Source organism: Somniosus microcephalus, chromosome 10 (assembly GCF_052327205.1).
Source record: "Somniosus microcephalus isolate GS21.2 chromosome 10, FLI_Smic_1.0, whole genome shotgun sequence".
In the NCBI taxonomy this organism is placed as follows: Eukaryota; Metazoa; Chordata; class Chondrichthyes; order Squaliformes; family Somniosidae; genus Somniosus; species Somniosus microcephalus.
In genome coordinates this window covers 152,422,129-152,440,606 of record NC_140996.1, presented here as the reverse complement: position 1 = coordinate 152,440,606, position 18,478 = coordinate 152,422,129, and the positions used below count along the sequence as shown (strand labels likewise).

Below are 18,478 nucleotides of genomic sequence, written 5' to 3'. Positions count from 1 at the left end.
TGGATTTGCACATTAAAGTTGAATTAAATGCACCACAGAAAGTTAGACTTGGTACTTAACAGTGTTACGTACCCTTTTAATGAAATGATAATTGTTAATGCAATGCCAATCAACCTCTCCGGCCCAGAAAGGGAACTATTTAAGCTGCTGACTCTTATTCTTAGAGATTTAAAAAAATAACAAATGTTTTCTTACTTTTCATTAGGGTCTCTTTTTTTCTCTTTCTCTTAATCCAACTTTTCTGCACCTGATTTGACTCTAATTCACCCACTCTAATTCACCCTTTTTCTCCATCACTCCTGTTTCTTTCTCAATCTTTAAATCTCATTAGTTAAGGAGATAAATTATTGGTCCTGCCATTCACCAAAGTCCTAGATGCCCCATTGCCCTCGCTGCGCTGTTATCAGCTTGCAGCTGCAGGGCAAAGAAATTTCGAGCTGAAGGGTGCAGGAAAAAGTCTAATTAACAGTACATGCCACAAGATGCCCTGCACTTGCAAAATATGGCCCAATAGTTCAGGATAGAAAGAATATAAGTTTTCACCTAATCGTACTACTGTCATTTTGCACCAAGATTAGTTTTATGCTCTGTTTACATTCCAGCCAGGCAGTACCTCGTTTACAGTGACTCAATAGAACCCCAATCCTCCTGCCCAAGAGAGAGCTTTGCTCATTCGTGGTTGAAGGTAAGTTAAAGGCAGGTAGGTTTAAAGGGTACTGACAAAATCACCGAGACACACTGGGCACTTTTGAAACACAATTTAACATTAGCCTGGAATTGCATTCCATGCTGCGTCAAATCCAAGGGCCTCTCATGTTGTTGGCCCCGATTTTAACTGCGGGTTAGTTTTGGATGGGCGAGTTTTTGTTTCAGTTTAAAACTCACCCACTTCAGCCAAAAATGGGGATATTTTAATTCCCAGGCCTCATTATTTCACCGATGGGCTCCCCACCGTGCAAGGGTTAAGACGATAAAGGAGCGCAATCAAATCCAAAAAGATTTAGATGTGCTAGGGGAGCGGGACACACATTGGCAAATGACGATTCATTTAGATAAAAGTAGTGTCATGCATGTTGGTTAGGCCAACACAGAATACATGCATCATTTGCAGGGAACAATACTGAAAGAGGTTGAGAGAGAAACAGATCTTGGTGTTATTGTACTAAAGCTAACAAGGTATTGGGCTGCATTAATAGAACCCTTCAGTATAAATCAAAGGACTCCATTTTGACAGTATATTGGTCGCTGCTCAGACCACATCTAGAGTACGGCACCCAGTTTTGGTCCCCTGACATGGTGGATGGTATAATGGCCTTGGAAAAGGTCCAGAGGAGATCTACAAGAATGATTCCTAGCTTAGACGTTCCTACATTACAACAGTGACTACACTTCAAAAAGCGGCTGTAAAGCACTTTGGGACATCCGGTGGTCGTGAAAGGTGCTATATAAATGCAAATCTTTCTTTTAAAGAACCTCAGTTTGGTCTATTTACTTTAGAGCAGTATAGACTTAGAGGTGACCTGATAGAAATTTGTAAAATAATTAAAAGGCTGGATAGCAAACCTATTAATAGATTATTCCAGTTTAACAGATTAGGGATGGCCAAAGGACATGAGTTTAAAATATGCAAGTGTAGGAATAGACTGGATGTCAGGCAGTTCTTCTTTTCCCAGAGAGTAATGAGCCTCTGCAATACATTGCTGGCTAGTGTGGTTGGTGCTGTCTCTCAGCATGCCTTCAGAGGGAGCTGGACCGGTTCCTGAATGGAGCAGAGATTGCATCATAGGGAAGGTAACACATGGTCCATGTGATCCCCTGGACTGGTTTTGACCAACAGAGGGGGTCGGAGAGGAATTTTAAAGAGTATTTTTTCCCTTATTAGTCTTGGATTTTTACTCCGGTTTTTGCCTCTCCCAGGAGATTACACGGCTACGGGAGTCTGTGAGGTGGGCGGGGAGGTCAGGGGAGGAAAGAAGTGTTTATCCATGATGGTCCGGCCATTATGGTGTGGGGAAGAATTGATGGACAAGCTGGTCTTTACCTGCCCATCAATTTCATATGTTTGTAACTGATGGACCCGACCTGAAACACGCCCACTTCCAGGGAGCAAATTCCAATGGGTCAGCAAGAGGCTTATTGAAAGCAGGAATGCACCTCTTAAAGAAGTCGCTGACCACAATCATCTTAACCATTCCCACTTGAGAAACAGCAGCCTCCAGAGACTGGAGCACAAAATCTAGGCTGGCACTCCACTGCAGTACTGAGGGAGTGCTGCACTGTCGAAGGTGCTGTCTTTTGGACCCTTCCTGTTGAGAAAAGCTTGTGGCTCGTCCTCTGATGCTGTTATAGCTACACGTGTGCAGTCAATAATGTCCTGTGCAAGAGGAAGCCGACCACTGGTGCAAATCTCAGCGCTCTCTCATTCTGGCTGTTGGCTTCCATTGAGAAAGTAATGTACTGATTGGCTGTGGTTAAGAGGGTATTTGTGACCTGCTTAATGCAGCTGTGCACTATAGACTGGGTTATGGGTGATAGCCTGGAAGGGGCATGAGGGGAAAAACTTCAGGATGCTGGTGACTTTGACAGTCATTGGCAAAGCATGGCTCTCTGTACTTTCACTTGCCTGCCTGGGCTTTCTTTCCCATCATCATTTCTGCCTGCCACTTCTTAGTTGTTTTCCTCTTCAAACTTGGCAAAGGCTACTAATGCTTTGAGTTGTGTTTTGAGCCTTTCCATAGGCTTTCAGAATATTTTCCACCCTGTTCTGCCACTACACTTTAATTGTTCACTTCTTTTTAAATTTTAATTACATGCAATTTTATGCTCCCAACAAAGTGTGCTGCCTGCATTGGTTCAATTCTTGGAAAACTGGTATACTTCCATTTGAGTCTGTCTAAAATTCATCACTAACTCTTCAGGTCCAAACATAAGTTATATCGGAAATATCTCATCTGGGATGTTCAGAAAGAACAGGAATGAAGTGTATTAGGTGGAACTTTCAACCTCTGCGAGGATGTAAAACAGACAGCAGCGAATCGACCACCATTTTAACACCCCACCTGATTTTCTTTTCCACTGACTTCAATCATGTAGGGTATATAACGGGTGGCCGATCCACTGCCGTCCTTTTTACATCCCCGGAGTTGAAAGTTCCATCCATTGTGTTTTCCTTCGCTTTTTGTATCAGTAGAAAGCTGAAATAATACTGTGCCACAAATCTGGGTGCAGTACTTGTGTGTGATGTTGGAATGCCCTTTATCTGAGGACAACTGAGTGTCTTGGTGCACAATACTCTGCAACTGTATCACATTGAGGTAGGATGTGGTTTTGTGCCTGCAATCAATCCCCCACATGTTGAGTTCCCAATCTGAGTTGTGCCAACACGAAGAGACATTGAATGGAGGCCAGGTGCTTCTCCACAGGGATGAGAGAGAATTGGAGGAAGAACAATTCTCTCTTAACAGCAATTTGCTCCTATGTACCATTTTGTTTTTGAAAATAACATTAGAAACAAACAGCAAAATTGTTATGAGTACAATTTGTCTACAGCTATGTGACCTCAAATTGTTCAGATCTTATTGCTGGAGTACTTAAACAGTTTCTGACAACACTTTAGAAAACTTTGTTTCATTTTGCTAAAAAGCAATTGTATTTTATTAATGCGGTGACTATTTTGCCCATTATAGTCAAACACTGGAAAACTCAGACAAGATAGTTAACCTAAAATAGGCTTGACGGATAACACTTCACCATCATAGAATTTTGGCTATAATTCTCCATTCTATGTGCTCAATTACAGTTCAATGTGTGACGTCATGGATAATTCTGCGTGTGCACTAATCCGACATTCCCTTAGCATCCCCTGTGCAGAGGACATTTCATTATGCATATGTGAAGGCCGTGTCATGGCAAAGAGTGAAATATTTATTCTTTTATGAATTTTTGCGATATGAAAAAGTATCTCCATATTTTCCAGTTATTAGATATAAAATTTAAAAAAGTACAAGCCTTGAATTGGCTAATAGAAACATGTTTCAGCATGGTCACCATTTGGGCCAATATTGAGAAAACTGAATAAAAAATAAATAGTTCAAGAATTACTTGCTATCATTTATTATTTTGTTCTTGAAATATTAAATCTAAAAGGACAATAGTCACAGATGAGGTTCATTTAAAGTGGATCCGATCTTCAAGAATAATCTGCACACAGTCTGAGCGTGTCAGAAGCCAAAAAAAATCAAAAGTGGGTGCAGGATACAGATATTCCCCTACATGGTAAGTTCCTGACGTCAGTGTGCTGTCTGAGGGAGGTGTTGAACAGAAGCTGAACACTTCTCCAAAGAGAGAGAGGCAAAATCATAAAGAGTAAACATGACCTGCTCGCACACATCCCCTTGTGGCTACTCAAGCCGCAGCATTGATAGAGGCCTGGGAACAGGGTACCCTTCAAAATGATCAGTCAGGAATCTAAAGAGGGGAAGGAAAAAAATAACAAAATGTGGAAGATATTTAAAAATAAAAATTATAAAAGTAAAATTGTGAGGGGTGGGGAAGAGAACAGGTCAGGCAGTCTAAAAATATTCTTAATAAACAAACAATTGTCTTACTCTGATGAGTTTGTGACATTTTATGAATGCGGTTAAAGCTATCAAACTACAGAACACACTTTATAATGGGTATGAACAGCAGAAATGTTTTCATGAACAATATTAAAAAGAAATGAGGTCAGACATTAGCAGGGTGAAGAGTGTGCAACATAATACAATTCCTACAGAAAATAACTAACACCAAATAAGAGGATGAATGCAATCTAATTTCTAAGAGTCCAGACACTTGATATAGCAACTCTTCCAGCTGAGTCTTCAGACTTTTTTTTACACTAGATTCATGTAAGAGCACAGCTCAAAGGAATTCCTATCACAGTGACCATCTAAAGTATCATATTACATAGTGTCCCACACAACAGAATAGAAATTGAGTAACAGTCTACCACATTCATGTACAAGACAGAAGTCAGGAGTTGTTGATGCCCTTTTCAACAACCCTTTTCACTATTTGTTTTTTTGTTCATAAAATATTTTTACACTCTATAACTATCTCTCACTAAATTCTAAGAATAAAACATAACTAAAATTGATCAAAATACAAATATAGCGCACCTTTTAAACAGTATCGCAGTGGTAATATATAAAATCGAATCTTTGTTTTTTGCCAAAATCCGTTTCCTTAAATCTTGCTTCCCCCTGCTGGTTGATCAATGTGGAATTGTTCCGAAAATTCTCCCAAAGCAGCACAGGCACACAAAAGGCAATTGTAGCTAAAGCATTGCCGTTACCAAGGAGTCTTTTGAGGAATTCCATTAAAGCAAAACTGAAATGGTCAATGGTGCAGTCACACTTTAGGTCATCAGTTTACGTTCTGTCACTCCATTCGTGACCTGCTCTGCAAGCTATGTATATTGTGAAGGACATGCAAAATTAAAAGTCACCCCAAGACAAATCACATTCTCAGTGGGGGATCTAATGACACTGTACTATCTTAGGGTTTTTCACAAAATTAAATTGTTTCCCCTCTTTACAAACTTTATTTAGCACAATCTGTGCACTCACAGCACAGTGCATTCACTCTGTTGTAGCAATGATGTAAAACTGCAAACATTTTTATTTTTTGCAGTCTGTTAGTAGAGCCTTGAGAGAAATTGATAGAATTAATTGAAATTGAGTCCAGTCTGTATCCTTGAGGGAAAAAAAGCCTTTCCTATTATATCATAATGATGTATTCACATTTGCGTTTTGTCCTTAGGTTTAATTCAAATGGGTTAGTTAAACTGTAGGACTGTATATAACAGATTAGAACCAGCCAGCTAGCTAGCCACATTGTCAATAAGATTTTTGTTTGGCTAAAATGTTCTATGTATTTTAGCCAAGTCATTTAATTACTCGAGGTTGAAAGCAGAGGAATCATTTCCTTCATGGAATTGGCTAGCTGTGATCATTTCTCCCCCAAAAATTGTTTTAAATTCTTGCTAAATTGCTTACATTTTTTTTAAACTTTCAGAACAAATCCTACATGGTATCAGAGGTTTATAGTGAGCAGTCACTGTAATATTTAAATATGTGATTTAGAGTGCGACATGGCTTTCAATATTATTTTACCCTGAAATAATTAACAAAGTAAACAAAAAACAGAAAAAAGCTGCAGATGTTGGAAATCTGAAACAAAACTCAAAATGCTGGAAACACTCAATGGGTGAATCAGTCAGCACCTCTGGAGAGAACAGATAAGTTAATCAGATAAGTTCACCTTGTGGGTGTAGAACACCTCATCTGAACTGTTTCCTAAACTTGGCCTCAAGTTCATGAAAAGTAAAGTATTGCATGTGCCTCTGTGACAATTCAACAATGAGAATAAATTCTGGAGAAACTCCAGTGCAGAAATGACTACTGGAAAAGGGTGGGGGTGGGGGGGGGCATGAACTTAAAAAAACTACCAGTGTTCTCGCTGTCACAGTTAGTGAAAGCAGCATTTATCTGAGCAGTATCAACCAGAAAGTCAAGGGCTCGATTCCTGGTCTGTGTTGAAAAAGGGTGATCTTCAGCCTTAGAAGAAATAGGGCATAACTGGCCTTAAGTGTGTCTGGACCAGGGAAGGGAAATTCAACTGGAATTCCCACTCCGGTTTGTTATTCAATGACTGCTGCTGAAAAGTGCAAGTGGGTGGATTGCAAGTGAGGACATGAGAAGGCTTGGATACAATGCCCCTATAGTCCAATAGTCTGCCAACTTTCACACATGAAGAATGTACACTTAGATGAGGTACTGGAGGGTTAACTGTGACCTGAGAAACGGTGCGGGCGATTTTCACCCTACTGGTCTGGCGGAAACTGGGCAGGTGGGCGGTTAAAATCGCCTAGGTTACATAACCACCCTGGAGCCACGAGGAGCTGACCAATCACAATTTTAACCTGCACAACTGAGCAGGCAGCAAGGGCACCCGCCTGAACCTGATGTGGCCTTTTTTTTAAAACATGCTCCATTCTGATGACGTCTTCAGGACCTGACTGCAATTTTAACTGCCTGATAGGGAAGGCGCAGTGAATTTCTCGCCAAGCCAATCCAGCAGCGTAAGAGGCCCAAACAATAAGGGGGAAAAATTCGGTATCGGCCATTTGGGGTGCTAGCATCGCCTGGGTACTAACTTTAGCACCTGGTAAATGCAAAATTGAGTTTTAGCGCCCCAAGAGGGAAGTGGAATGCTAAATCAAGCACTTAGGGTGCTAACGTCGGAGAGCAGGGCGGAGACTTCAGCAGCGCTGCACACTGGGCCGTGCAACGCTGTCACATTCAAAGGCTCCTTCCCTCCCTTAAAGGGGAGGGCCATCGCTGCAGGCTCTACAATTTAAAAAGTACCTACCTGGACCACCAAGGCAGCCGCGATCTCGCGCGATCAGTCCCGCACCCAAGCAGAGGTTGATCGATCGCGGGCAGGAACCCGTGAAAAAACTAGAACAGTGAAAGGTAAGTTTTTTTCCCACTTACCTCGGCCACCTCGCCTTTAATCATCGCCCCTGAAGCGGTCGGCCGCCCGATGCACGCCTCCTGCATATGTCGGTGTTTTCAACCGGTGCTGCTGCAGGGGGTGGAAGCCAATTTCGGGTCTGGCGCGCTACCAGGGTGATGACGTCAAGATCTCCAAGCGAAGGAGATTGGAGGCGCAATGCCATAACACCGCCGCAAAATTCCTGCCGAATGTGGCGGGAGTTGATATCTGTGCCGCGCCCGGTCACAAAGCCATTTGCACCCCCCGCCCAGGGCGCTAACTGGAGGCGCAAAGGCACCCAATTTCACCCCCCAAAGTTCTAAACTTTTTTAAATTTTGCTTGTGGGGCCAGGAGCAGGAAGTTGATCCTCCAACGCCCGTATCTGCCGAGTGGTAAAAGTGAAGATTTGCCCCATGCAGTATTATAAGAACATAAGAACATAAGAATTATTTAAATTATTATTTGATTTAAAACAGTCAGATGCAGGAACCATAGCACTGGTAAAACTAATTTAAAAACAGGACAATCCAAGGCAGGTGGAAAGTAGTGGGGGCTGATGATGGCCATTGTTTTTTGGCTGCTGTTTTCCACTCATGCTGCTGAAATGTGTCAGCTGTGGCTCAGTTGGTAGCACCCTAGACACTGAGTCAGAAGGTTACGGGTTCATAGTCCCACTCCAGGGACTTAAGCACAAAAAGCTAGGCTGACACTCCAGTGCAGTACTGAGGGAGTGCTGCACTGTCGGGGGTGCTGTCTTTCGGATGAAACATTAAACCGAGGCCCCATCTGCTCTCTCAGGTGGACATAAAAGATCCTATGGCACTATTTTGAAGAAGAGAAGAGAAGTTATCTCTAGTGTGCTAGCCAATATTTATCCCTCAACATCACTAAAACAGATTATCTGGTCATTATCACATTGCTGCTTGAGGGAGCTTGCTGTGCACAAAATGGCTGCCATGTTTCCTACATTACAACAGTGACTACACTTCAAAAAGTGCTTCATTGGCTGCAAAGCGCTTTGGGATGTCCAGTGGTCTTGAAAGGCGCTATATAAATGCTTTCTTTTTTTGAAATGCATATATCAGCAGAGTGGATTTACTATTGGAGAGTTAAACTGTAAACATGCAGAAGCACTTTCAAAAAAAAAAGCTCTCTACTATAAATGTAATGCAAAAGTTTACTTTTGAATTTCAATGCCCTCAGTGACTTTTATTTCCTTGCCTGTGCTGGAGTCAAAGCAGAGGTTATATAATGGCCAATGACTCCGAGAAACGTTTTAACCTCAGCCAACTGTGCCACCTAGCCTGTGAAGTCTAGCTCGTGAAGTTTTTATAAAAGATTCACTATACACTGCCAATGTGATGGGACTTGCTGCAGTCTACTTCCACTCTGTACAGCTGCAATAAAGATGCCATCTGGCATCTACATGGGACCAGGAACCGCAGTGGGAATTATGCCAAAAAGCATCTTTAGTAGTGAGTAAGTTAACCTAGGAATGATTATATTCTAGGCATGGTCGTGATTTTGCAGTTAATTTGGTTTCATGCATTTTTACTGTATTTTTCTTTTACGTTTGCAGATAAAGTGAGTTCAAACAAACTAAATAATGTAATATTTTTCCGGAACCTATCTACACCTTAAAACCTTCTGAGATGGTGAATTGTTCTTATACAGTTCAGGTATATTTATTTAAAGGAGTTAAAATCTGAAGGATATTTGGTAATCACAAGTTTCATAAGAAATGCTATGAGACTGTTTGCCATGGATATTCATTGTAATATGTGTTTGATGATATTTAATTAAATTTATATTACTCATATCTATCTTTGCCACTTGTAAAAATACAGAGCAGTTTAATAATAAAATGGTGCTAACACCTATGGTCATAGACTAGTAATAGTTAAGTTAACATTCTAATTAAACCCATTATAATAACATGTTAAGATTTACAGCAATTGTCCATTACAATATTCTAACGTGCAGGTAAGACCTGAGGTAATAAATTAGCTATTCATGCAGAAAAAAAAGAAAAAAAATTAAGTCAAGTTTATGTTAGATTAAACACTATTACATTTTAAAATGCATACATCACTCTTTCATGTTAAAATAGAAAGGCACATCTATCATTTTCATTGAAAATGTTTATTACTAGGTTAAAATGCATTTATACAAATCATTGAAACATTTCTGCTAGTCAATGAAATTCATTTGCATAATTTATGCAGGTGTGGTTATCGACACTAATTTCTCATGTTCCACTCAGAACTACTGCAATCAAAGCTCCAGAACCAGTAATTTGAATCATTTGTCTCAATAATACACTAAATTTCCATTTCCACAAATCTTTTGGAGGCAGCATTTTGTCCCTATTGCTGGTAGTTAGCAGCAACAGCAGTGGTAAAATTAATTTACACCTTTCTAATTTTGGCATTTTTATTATTATAAACAATAATCTTGTAATATGTGTTCCATGAATCATGAAATATATCATACTATATATTCTATACATTTGGCACAACAAATAAATCACAAAAGGAAGAAATTCAATTGGCTCCATTAACAAATTATAAAAGAATATGGTTACCGGAGACATATCTGACAATTTTTAACTTCAAGCATTGCTATTTCGAGTTTCACAATGGCAGACAAAATCATCTGAAAAGGGTTAAAAGCCGCTTTGCATAAGGACATGGGAAGCATAATGGAACCCTCTATATTTACAATAGGCCAGAGCAAGTTAAGTTTGAATTTACTAATAAAATAAAACATCATGTTTCCGCTAACGGCATCATTTTCATATGAAAAAAATACTTAATGGTAAGCTGCTGAATGTACAGCCTCCTTTTCAGCAGGACCTTCACAAGTCACTTGTGTGCTGATGTCAGTGAGTTAGGCAGGCCTCTTTCCTTGTGGGATTAATTCTATATCCAGAGTTATGCATTGAGTAACTTCAGATGTGTGTATGCACGTACAGCAGTATATGTGCAGAATCTTGCACGTGTACTGTCATTTAGTGACCTACAACTCATGAGTGATGTAGTTATAAGTGAGTTATAATGTAATTCACACATGTTTAATGTTAATGATATCACTGATAAGAACAGAAAATGCTGGAAATTCACAGCCAGTCAACAACCGAAGGAGAAAATTTCAGGTGTAGCAGCTTAGTCAGAATTGGATCTAGACTTGAAACGTTAAACCATCTTTTCTTTTTCCAGATGCTAGTGGACTGCTGTATATTTACTGCATATTTTTCTGTTTTTATTTCAGATTTCCAGCATTTGCAGGTTTTTTTGATCTCTACATGCCAACGTGAATGATACCATTAATGCATTAATTGTATGAGCTTGTTTTATTGCTAATTATGTTTTTGGAGGAGAGGGGTTGACTGTTATCGCATTATGATAAATGTATTTAGAAGAAACGTAATGTGAGTTATTGAATAAGGTTAAATTAAATGAAACTGGAGCAATTCATGAAAGTGGAGGTAAAAAGTTATTTATCATAAGTGAAATCTTATTATTGATCACATCCTTATTAAGATATCATGGAGATTTAATGTTAAAATACCTACTCATTGTATAAACATGTGCATTTTTGTCTTAAAATACTCCTGTGCAGCGCCTTGGAACGTTTTACTACGTTAAAGGCACTATATAAATACAAGTTGTTGTTGTTGTTATGGATATAATATTTGTGTATTTCTATACAAATTCACCTTAGGTTAAGTTGCAGAAAGCCCGAAGCTTTCAGGAGAGATCATAAACTGCTTGAATGAAGACCAATTGATTTACATATGTTACTCAAACCTTCAGATTATTTTATCAACTTTAATTCCCTCCTTTGGCATTTGAAGTTATAAGCTTCTAGTGGCCCAGCAATATTTAGCAGAGTGCTTTCAGTGAGCAAGTTACAAACCTGTCTCATTTAAGCCCATGGATGATATTGCACCACAAGGTTTATAGAATAGCAGTTACAAGGTTATCGCTTGTAGTGAAGCTCGTGGTAATTATGTGGTGGAAGTTCATTTTTCTTCCAATGTTCTTGTAGTTATTCTCAAATTATTTATCTTAATCTGCTTGAATGGTTCTCAGTTAAAGAGGTGGCTAATGACAAAAAAATCAATTATGGGTAGATAGAGCATTTAATAGTCTGTGTTAATGATGCATTTTAGACATAATTGTTTGTCATTTCCAGTACAGATATGATATTTTAATTCAGCATCTTTATTTACTTTGATGATTTCTCGCATCAGAGCGATACAGAACACAATAATGGAAAATCTGTGAAATGACCAGAGCTGGCTGACTGAATACACTTCACTGCAGAATGACCGACAGGATCCTCTATAAACACATCCAAGTGTGTCTTAACATAAAACATTGAGGAATATGGTAAAAGATTTAAAACAGTAACCCTTTGGAGACTTTTGAAACTTTTCTGCTATAAAAATTAATTTATTTTGTTTTATGAAGAAAGTTCTTTGAATTGGGGATTATTCTATAATATTCAGTATTAAAAGTTATATATAGATGTTGTAGGAGCAAAATTATGTTCATATTTTGAGAGTTGCCAAGGATAAGCAGTACTTTTTGGATAATATGTAGCTGAAATGGCAAACTTGTTTGTATGAAATTTATCTGTTTGCTAATTTATAAGTAAACTGGTTAAAATAGCAAGAGACAAATTTCACACAAGTGTATCAATGTGTTTGTTACCAATGTTGCAGAGTACGATTTCAATCCCTACAATTGTTCATTTGAAGTCCTTGCTAGCACTTTGAATTGAGTTAAATTTAAAAAAAACACTTCTTTTTGCAGAATGATACATTGGTTTACAGGTTGGTGCAGGTGCACATTTTGTTCACGTGGCATTGTAGTTCGTACATTGATAGTTATACATACTGGAATAGTCATTTTACACCAACTTTTTAACCAAAAGTCACTAGGTAAATTATCTTTCCTCAAACTTCCAAACCTAAATGTACTGCTGGCATATATTTTAACAGGAAGGAAAAGACAAATAAATTGCCTTTTTTATGCGTAACTTCTATTTTAGGTTGACAGGGCTAAAGAGCAGGCAACAAATGCAATTTACTATTCAATGTCATGGTAAAGTGCTCAGTTTTTGCTCATACAACTATAGGTCTTTGTCAGGCTTTACAGCTCCAGAAATAAAATCTTGATTTTATCCCAGAAAAAGTGTGTCTAGCTATAGTAAGGTAACAGTTTAAAGTTTTGGGGAAAAATGTTAACAGTTGAATCGCAGCAGATTTATCAAACCAATCTCTTTTGGACTCTGTTCTCAGTCGCTATTCCTCATTTCTACTCCAGTGATTCTGCAGTCAGATACGAGCACAATGAGGTCTGTCAGGGACCCTGCCCCATTCCTGGCCACCTCCAAAGGCATTTTCTCCACACTCTGCGCTGGCTCTGCACGTAGCCAGTCAAGTTTATGCATGGTTTGTGCTGGACAAAGTTGTACAATCAGTTTCAGAACACGATGTCACTCAGTGCTGTCACACATGTGCAACCTCAAAGGGTGAAAGAAAATGGGACAAGGCAGGGGTCAGTGACAAGTGGCCATGCACGGTTGGTGTACAGGGTGAAATGGGGTGGAACAAGGGCAAAAGGAACTATAGGATTTTGTTTTCCCATGCTCTGATACCCTCACCAGGAAGGGATTCTCTCTGCCATGTGCACTGCACAACACATATCATCCTTTCAACAAGACCAAGGTTGGAGGGAAAAAAAGGCCAAGCACAGCTCAGTTACAGACCTTAGGGCAACATGTGTTCATGGCATTCATACAGAGACAAAACAGGCAGCTGGAGTAAGTGCCAGAGAAATCTTGTGCTCAAAACTAATTTGTTATCACTCGCATGGAAGCATTGTGTATTAAATATCTAGAACATTCGGCTTTGTTTTTGTTTTATTAAATATCCAAAGTGTAACAGGTCCAAAATCAGCCTGCTTTGTTCAGTTCAGTCTGCATGCAAAATTTCAGAGGTTTTTTTTGTAGTTATCTCTAAAGAAACGCTCTTACTGAAGGACAAGCGCAGAACTGCCTGCTTCGCAGCTAACTTTCTTTATTCCAAGCCGTGAAGAACCAGATGCTACAGTTCAATTCTGGTTATTGTTCACTGAGGGGGTCTCAAAACTATAAAGGTTGTCCAAATTGCAGTCCTGGGGCCACCTGAGGCAATCTGGCCCTCAAAGCCTGGGCAACTGGGTCCAATTTTTGCTTACATTTCTTCTTCGCTGCTTTGTCCTGTTTGAATTTTGTAGGCTTGGAGGTCTGAACAGGGCTGTTTTTAACTGTTACCTCATTGGCAAATAAATCCTAAAGTCAGAATTGGGTTAGATACAGGGAGCTTCAGCATGACAGGCAGGATTTTCAAAATAAGATTATAATGTTGCGGAAGTGACAAAATTGTGGTGTCTACATCATTTTACAGCCATAAAAATTGGTTGAATGCCAAGTGCAAATCCAGCCCATAAATAGCGGATGTGCAAGAGTTACTATACATGAGCTAGATACGGCATTACATTTCAAGGGCCTAGCAGAAAGATTCATCCACCAATTCTAAAGCCATTTCTGAATCGTTATTCTTCATTTTTCTTTGTTCATGTTCTGCTGGCACTTAGGTTCTTTTTGGCCTTTCTGCAATTCTTTTGGTCCCCCAGCTCCAATACTGGAATCACTGGGTTTCCCGAAGGAAGTGTGTTTGAAAGAAGAGGAGGATCCAACTGAGGGATGTCAACCAAATCAGGCTGCATGAGAGATGCTCTTTAGCCACCCACTGATACCCACACTCCTGCATCTGTAGCGAGATGACCACACCTCACTTTAGCAGACAGTTAGTGCATGCAGAGGCTTTACAGTATACTCTGGATAACTGGAATCATTTTTGTGCTCAAAAAATTAAATTATTCAATTTATTTTGAAATAAATAATATCAGTAAGACAACAAAGTGCGAATTTAGCCCTAAAAATTAATTTTTTTAATCATTTGAATTAAGCTGTCCTTATCCTGCCAGTACACTTCACACCTAATCTCAGCTGCCTTTTGTCTCCATGGGCCCATTACCATCTCATCTGGCTTCTAATACCTTTTATTGTCTCCTTTTCTTCTTTTGTTCGATCGCAGCTTTGCCTTCGATCTTTTTATTTTCTTTCCAGTTTTGAAGAAGGGTTTCAACCCGAAACGTCAACTCAAATTTCTCTCCACGGATGTTGCCTGACCTGCTGAGTTTTTCCAGCATTCTTTGTTGTTATTTTGGATTTCCAGCATCTGCAGTATTTTGCTATCGTATTTGAATTAAGGGGAGTGGACTGTATTCCCAAAGGAAGCTGGGACGATGGATTGGATGGCACTACTAAGATACGTGAATGCTTGGGTAACTGTTATGTTAAATAGTTCTCGAGAAGCACCCTAATCGCAGTATGTCGTGCTTTCAGTGGCACAGCATGAAAGAAGTCAATCCAGGGTGATAAACACATGGCATAGTCTGATTGGCCACACTCGCCAAGATGCCACAACCATTTCTGTAAGTCCTGGCACACCTACTTAGCAATGATCATGAGGAATTGCCTGCACAGAATCTGTATTAATAGAAATCCAGATGTCAAGCGTGGGCCATTTGATGCCAGGACACCTGCAGCTACCATGCAGCACAGGGCTGGCACAGCCAGTGACAGTACTGGTCAGCTGCATACTCTAGCCTGCCTGCACTTCTTTCCAGACATGCTGCTGTGTGGACTTGTGTATGATGCCATAAAGTGGCATGGTGGGTGTGATAATAATAATAACTTCCGGGAAGTTATGTCATCACTTCCTGTGAACTGTGAACTATGAACTGTGTACATACCTCACTTCCTGTCATATGTCACTTCCTGTTGGACTGGTATAAATACTGGACTGTTCAGTATTGTAAGAGGCTTCTACCAGAGGCGTGGTAAAGACCTCTCTTGTATATTGTGTGTTTATAAGTTACTTAAAGCTTACTTTAAAGTTACTTGATGGTAAGACTCCTTTTTCTTACATCAATTTAAGTAACTTAGATATTTACACTTACAAATACTAGACCTTCGGACAAACTCGGAGTTAAGGATCCAGGGAACCACCCATCATGGAGAGAATCCTTAGACCTATTCGTCTGGACTTGGACCCGAATACACCAGCAGCTGGCAGGGTATGGAAGCATTGGTACCGTACTTTTGAGAATTTTCTGGATGAATGTAAAGCGGATGCTCCTACTAGATTGAGGATACTTATCAATTATGTGACCCCAAAAGTGTTCGAATATGTTGATGAATGGGATAATTACGATGAGGTGATTCGGGCACTTAAGAAACTGTATGCCAAGACCCCAAATGAGGTCTATGCTAGACATCTACTGGCCACAGCCCAACAAGGGCCAGGGGAATCAATTAACGAATTCCTGCAAAAACTTCGCAGGCTCAGCATAGATTGTAACTTTCAGGCAGCCTCAGCTGAGCTGTACCGCGAAGAAATGATTTGTGATGCTTTCATCTGCGGGATTGCCTCTCCATTTATACGCCAGCATCTACTAGAAAGTAAAACACTTGAGCTACAAAAAGCTTTTGACCTAGCTTGTTCTCTGGATTTGGCAAAGAGAAATGCAGACCTCTATCAGCTGCCCAGATCTCGATCTGCTGCTGTAACTGCAACCAGACAATTCAAGCGGTCTCAGGTGAACCCTATCATGGGGGAATCTAATTCTGATAATTCTGATGAAGAAGAGGAGGATGACCCCACTTTAGCAGCCTCTTGGCAATCTAGGAAGGAATGCTTCTTTTGTGGAGATGCTTTTCACCCTAGGAAAACCTGCCCTGCTCGCAATGCAATCTGCAGTTATTGCAAAAAAAAAGGACACTTTGCTAAAGTTTGCCTATCAAGGGCCTCTACGAGGGCCAATCCAGCTAAGGCCTACCGAACTGCCCCAATTAGGGCCTATCAAGATGCTCCAGCTAGGACCTATCAAGCTCCCTCTCGAGCTCTCTCCCGAAGAAGCACACCGAGAGTTTTAGCCACTCTCTGTGCAACGACACCAATTACAGCTGCTTGCCCACAGAACCTGTCTCATGCAGCCACAAAAATTTCAATTAAAGGGCATACCTTCGATGCCTTAATTGACTCAGGAAGTACTGATAGTTTCATTAAGGAACAGGTTGTTGCAAAATTGAAACTACATGTCTTCCCATCAGACCAGGCAATTGCGATGGCTCAGTCATCACTTAATACCAGAATCTCTGGCTTTTGTGTTGTTGATATGACACTTCATGGTCGTATGTATCCCTCCACCCGACTTTCGGTGCTCAAGGACTTATGTCGTGATCTCCTCTTAGGGCTGGACTTCCAAAAACAGCATAAGAAACTCACCATTGAATTCGGTGGATCCAAACCCGGACTTACTATTTCTAATATACCGTCTAAATTACCGTTTTGTGCATTGTCAGTAGCTTCACTTGATGAACCCTCATTATTTGCCAGTATTCCGCCTCGATGCAAACCAATAATAACGAAATCGCGGCGCTTTAATCAGGAAGACCAATCTTTTATTGCGGCTGAAATCTCTCGACTTCTAGCAGAGGATATCATCGAACCATGTTCGTCGCCCTGGCGGGCTCAAGTCGTCATTGTCAAGAACCCTCTAAAACCTCACAAACAGCGACTATGCATTGATTATTCGCAAACCATCAATCAATATACCGACTTGGACGCCTACCCATTGCCACGCATTGATGATATGGTTAATAAACTGGCCGAATACAAAGTGTTCTCAACTTACGATTTAAAAAGTGCCTATCATCAGCTACCCTTGAAGGTCTCAGATAAGCAGTACACGGCCTTTGAGGCTAATGGACGGCTGTACCAATTTCGTCGCCTCCCATTCGGGGTTACTAATGGAGTGGCTGTCTTCCAACGGGCAATGGATGGCCTGGTTAAGCAGGAAAACCTAAGGGGCACTTTTCCCTATCTTGATAACATTACCATTGCAGGTCACGATCAACAGGAACACGACGCCAACCTCCAAAAATTTCGGGATGCCCTCCATCGCCGTAATTTGACCCTGAATGAATCCAAATCTGTTGAGTCGCAACCGACCATCAACATCCTTGGCTACTGCGTAGGCAATGGTATCATTAAGCCAGACCCAGAAAGACTTCGCCCGCTCCAAGAGCTCCCGTCACCTAAGAATCCGGCTTCTTTACGTCGGGCTCTCGGTCTGTTTGCATACTACGCTAAATGGATTCCTCATTTTTCGGACAAAATCCAACCCTTGCTGCATGCTAGATCATTTCCACTGGGAACAGCGGCTGTTGCAGCCTTTAACCTTCTCAAAAAACAGTTGGAGAAAGCGGCTCTTCACTCCATCGATGAGAATCTCCCTTTCGTGGTTGAATGTGATGCCTCGGAGGTGGCGATCTCGGCTACTCTGAATCAGGAAGGTCATCCTGTAGCATTTATGTCCAGGACCTTACAAGGTGCCGAGCTACATTATCCTCCGGTTGAGAAAGAAGCCACAGCCATCATAGAGGCAGTATGGAAGTGGAACCATTTTCTAGCTCGCCAGCACTTTACATTGATCATGGACCAACGATCAGTCGCCTTCATGCTCGATAATCGAAAACGAACCAAAATTAAGAATAATAAAATACAACTTTGGAGGATGGAACTGGCCTCTTTTGGTTATACCATTCTCTATCGGCCTGGCAAGGAGAATGTGGCCCCGGACACCCTCACACGGGCATTCTGCTCCACTATGTCATCCTCTACTCTCATGGATGTCCACAATAGATTGTGTCATCCTGGCGTTACGCGCATGCTACATTTCGTACGATCACGGAATCTCCCTTTTTCCACTGGAGATGTAAAGAAAATATGCTCAGAATGCCGGCTTTGTGCGGAAT

The 18,478-nt window shown here is 40.6% G+C and overlaps 1 long non-coding RNA gene across 1 annotated transcript; it reads left to right on the top strand.

Moving 5' to 3' along the window:
• The first annotated feature begins 8,819 nt into the window (after positions 1-8,819).
• On the top strand, positions 8,820-11,206 carry LOC147111766 (uncharacterized). Its single transcript, XR_015079743.1, has 2 exons — positions 8,820-9,219; positions 10,811-11,206. It is a non-coding gene; the product is annotated as an uncharacterized LOC147111766 (long non-coding RNA).
• Positions 11,207-18,478: the final 7,272 nt, after the last annotated feature.